Consider the following 5,000-nt stretch of genomic DNA (forward strand, 5'->3'; position numbering starts at 1 on the left):
CAGCACTGTCACACACTTTTTCCATCTGTGCACAAGCTTCCGTATTCCCTCAGCGTAAAAATCTTTGGACTGATGTCTCAGCCAGTCGCTCCAGGCCTTCCAGGCCTGTCTTCATCCTCAACACTGCTCCGTCCTTCTTTAAACAATTTAGCCCACTTGTAGAGATTTTTTCGGCTGAAACATGTGGCACCATACACAGTTGACATTCTCCTATGAATTTCAACTGGTTTGCACCCTTCAGCAACCAAAAACTTGATAACTGACCGCTGTTCAATCCTGGAGCATGCTTCTTGGTCGGCCATCTTTGTTAATCGCCAAAACTCTCAAAGTTTTTTTTTTAATCTGCAAAACAAATTAAATCCATGTAAAAAAGAAGTAAAACAAAAGAAAAAAAAAAAAAGAAAAGAAAAAAAGTAAGCTTCTATCTGTATTAGAAGTCCTTATACCGAAAAATTCACCTTATTTATTGAATGACCCTCGTATATGAGAGTGCTTTCTGTTTGCGACCTTTCTGTTTGCTTGTATGCATATGCTGGGTAGTGTGTTCAGTTTCTATTTTATTTGGAAGACTCATAGACAGACAGACAGACAGACAGACAGACAGACAGAAATGCGGCCTTCTGACAAACCACCCATGCACTATCTACGACACTGAAGATTCATAAAGGGCGTTTGGCTACTGACGTTTTCAATTCGCCGAGATATGTCAAAAGTTCTGCTAGGACCATGGTCACAGTCTTCATTATTTTCTCCCCTTCCAACTAGACCTTGAGTGGTGGTCTGGACGCTAATCATTCGGATGATACAATAAACCGAGGTCCCGTGTGCAGCATACATTTAGCGCACGTAAAAGAACCCACGGCAACAAAAGGGGTGTGCCTGGCAAAAATTCTGTAGAAAAACCCACGTTGATAGGGAAACGAATAAAATTGCAGGCAGAAAAAAAACGGAAAAAAAGAGAAAAAAAGAAGGTGGCGCTCTCATTGAAGCGACGCGCTCTTCCTGGGAGGGGGGGGGGGGGAGCAGCCCGAATTTCACACAGGGAAATCTGTTGTGACAAAAAGAGTAATACAATACAAATCGTACAATAGAATAACAAAACGAAATTCCGTTCCCCCCGAACACCAATCCCCTCCCCCCCCCCACCCACCCCCCAAAAAAGTACACACCACATACTTTATTACGCTTTATTATTTTTTCACATTCACATTTTTTTCACTTAATTTAAACAAAATTTTTTTTTACAATCATTGCATATATTTCATATGGGTAAACATATCAATCAATCAATCAACCCAACAGTCCAACAACCCATCCACTCATCAATCAATCAATACATCTTTATCAGTTTATTAAGGAAATCGGGACATGCATTCACAAGATTGATTCACGTTTTCCCATTCTGCATGATGAATGAAAAAAAAAAAGAGAGAAAAAAACAGAAGTGCAAGACTGGTACATGTCCAGAATGATATGTAAAGGTAAATCCTGATTTCTGGCCGACTGAAGTAACGAAAACAGCTTTTTGGCCCTGTTCGTAAAGAATTTTTTTAGCTTTGTAAAAAGTTCCGTTTCTACTAAATTCAGTACCAAGATATTTAAAAGAATCGACAGCATCCAAACATGCATCACCAAACTTAAAAACAGGCTTTAGCTTATTTGCAGAATTAAATATCATCACTTTAGTTCTTTTTTTTTACATTGAAACCTTAAAGGGGATAATTTGGATCTACTTTATTATGGATCTTCATCCTGTCATAAAGATATTTTGAAGGATTTTAATCCTGTCGACGACGCCACTTTTGTGGCCGCGTACCGAGAGGTTATTCAAGGGTACGGCACAAAAGACTTAACTAAATGATTGATTGAATGAAAGGATAGACAAGATCCCATGCACAGGCCAGGAACATATAGAGGCCAGTCACAAATGGGTTTTTCTATTGTTTTATTTACAATAGTTATAAACTAAAGGAGAAGAAATAAAGAAAAATAGAAGACAAGAACTAAGAGAAGAAGACAGTGCCTGGAATGACACAACCAAATGTCATAAGCACAACATGTCGACACAAGTGAATAGTAAAGCACATGTATACATATTACATGGAAAAACTATCACTCGGGTTTGGGATACGCAACAACATAATGCATATGTGTGAAGACCAAACGCTGACATCAAATGACATTTCTAATACATTTAAATAGCGCAGTTAAAGTGATTGAAGCGATGCTGACTTAGTGAAAGTACACTGACAGTATAGATTAGGTAAAGCTTATACTGTGTCAAAGTGACTCAAATGAATCAGTTTATCATGTTGCACTATACTGGAGTAAGCCGTATAGGAGAGAGCATGACAACTAAATTACAATTAACAGACTGATACATATCAGGTGGTTTTAACCAGTAGCTGATATCACTACAACAGAATACTACACACATCTTAGAGTACTGAGCACAACTGATATCAGCATGTAAAATAATACATGAATAATGAACAAGATAAGAGAATCAGTGGGTTTGATATTATACTGGCAAACTGATAGACCAGATAGTAAGTGAAGAACCATCATAGCTTAACCATTAAGTGGTGAGTGAACTTTACGCACTCACTTGAACATTCTGGAACAAACTATCTGTGTCCAGAGACGTCATTGACTGTGACGTTAAGAAGAATCAAATGGAATACTGCTACGAGCATATGACGACATGGCAATTTTCTAGATCAATCATAGCCGAGCTGTGACTAACATGTCAAAGCAATAACTGAACAAAGAATTAACTGAACATACTCATATGAACACAAGTACTGTGTCGAACAATACAATTTTACAAATCAACACATTCTACACACTAGTACTTACAGCGATACGTAGCGAGGTGTTAGCCGTTGTGAGAACACACACGACACACTGCCCGCGACACAGCAAGAGAGAGAGCAGGCTCTGGTCAGATGACTGACCAGGTATGAAATGACCACTCATCATTCACTGTGCCAATTTATGCAAGTTTAGCGGACCGCAAAGGCCGTCACGTGTGCTGAAAACAGATCGACTGTAATGAAGCCAAATCTGACAAGAACTGTATTTGTTTAAAGGTGTTCAGTGACAGGTTTCTAAATGATTCCTGAACCGATTTACGTCGGATTAGTTGCAAAAGAAAGAGCTCAACACCTACTTTATAATGAGTATAAAAATGAAGTGTTGATTATTTAAGATAAATTTATAATCTTAATTTAAGTCACCTGAACAGGGTAAGTTTTAACGAGCTCGTCGCTGAAAATTACAAACTGTGTTAAATCATTTTAACGTAGGCAAACATAAATGGAATAGATTTAAAGATGGAATTGCGACGATTCTGCCAGTATATAATACTTGTAGTTTACTGATCTGACAGAGGGTTACGCTGCTGGTCAGGCATCTGCTTGGCAGATGTGGTGTAGCGTATATGGTTTTGTCCGAACGCAGTGACGCCTCCTTGAGTTACTGAAACTGAAACTGATCTGACAAAAGAGGTATTAATTAATTACGGTGGAACAGAAACACAAGTTTGCTCTCAGCCAATGACGTACCGCGATGCGACACTGGTCGAGCAGGTGGTCTGGCGAGGACAAAATGATGTAAGCGGAGTGACGTCACACAATCCTGGGCGCGGGTAAGGAAGGAAAACGTCGTCTGCTGTAGCTTGTGTGTGAGCAGTTTTGGAGCAAGCATAGCGCGCTTGGTCACAAAAAGATCAGCAGATGGACTCTTATGCTCAGTCAAATACGACTCTAAATCATTGAGATACAGAGAAAAAAAAACAAAGGCGAGAGATTTTCTCCTTCTCGTACACCTTTAGAAATGCTAAAGAAATAAGATTTTTCACCATTTAAAAACATACATGACTTAATTCTATCATACATGTTCATTATGAGACGCAAAATTTTACCATTCACACCTTCATGAACAAGTTTTTGTCATAACCCACTTCTCCAAACTGAATCAAATGCTTTTTTTTTAAAAAAATCAACAAAAGCACAGTTAAGTTTCTTCTTTTTTATGCAGAAAATATCAATTAGTGATTTCAAAACAAACATTTGATCTAATGTAGAATGGGACTGTCTAAATCCTGCTTGGGCCCCTGAAAGTATATTGTTTACATTGATATAATCAGTCAGTCTAGCATTTAACACTGTAGTGAATAGTTTTCCAACACAGCTGAGCAAAATTATTCCCCTATAATTATCACAGTCAAGTGTATCACCTTTGCCTTTATACAATGGCAATATCAAGCCGGATACCCATTTTTCTGGTACAACACCTTCGTCCAGCATCTTGTTAAATAATTTACAATATGCTTCTGTCAGCAAAGGAACGCTGTTGATGATATATTCATTACGAATCATGTCTTCACCGGCACTTTTGCCTTTCTTCAGTCTTTTGTTGGCTGAAGTAACTTCATCTTCAGTGATACATGCATTTAAAATATCATCATAATCCTCTAAATTGATAATGTGCATTGCCGTTGTACTGTCAATATGTTCATTATCATTAGCGTTAAGGTTGCTGTGATGGTGAAACATGTCTTCTAAATTTATGGGACATGATGTTTTCTTTTTCTTTTTAACTCTATTCCATACTTCTCTTGAATTGCTTTTTGCGTAAACATCGTAGTTCTCTGTGCCATTTTTTTTTTCTCCACGACTTTTCTGCTTTCTTTAACGCTTTCACCGCCAGTCAATTCAGAGTACAAAATTCCCGTGTGGTATAAACACAGAAAAGACAGTGGCTAAGAATAGCTGGGGATTCCCCCTGCGATGTATAGAAAATATGGCCTATCCTACCACTGAACATTAAGAGCAGTAGGCTCATGGATAACAGATCAATGAATGGTCACCTTTCAGTGACATGGGTCCTCTGTCACGCCTGTGCATAAATGCGAGCTTGGCAATGAAAGGGTTAAAACGGACTTGTTACTTTTGCTGACTCTTTCGAGCGTGTCTCTATTTTCATTAGAATTTCTT

This window comes from Babylonia areolata, chromosome 10 (assembly GCF_041734735.1).
Source record: "Babylonia areolata isolate BAREFJ2019XMU chromosome 10, ASM4173473v1, whole genome shotgun sequence".
In the NCBI taxonomy this organism is placed as follows: Eukaryota; Metazoa; Mollusca; class Gastropoda; order Neogastropoda; family Buccinidae; genus Babylonia; species Babylonia areolata.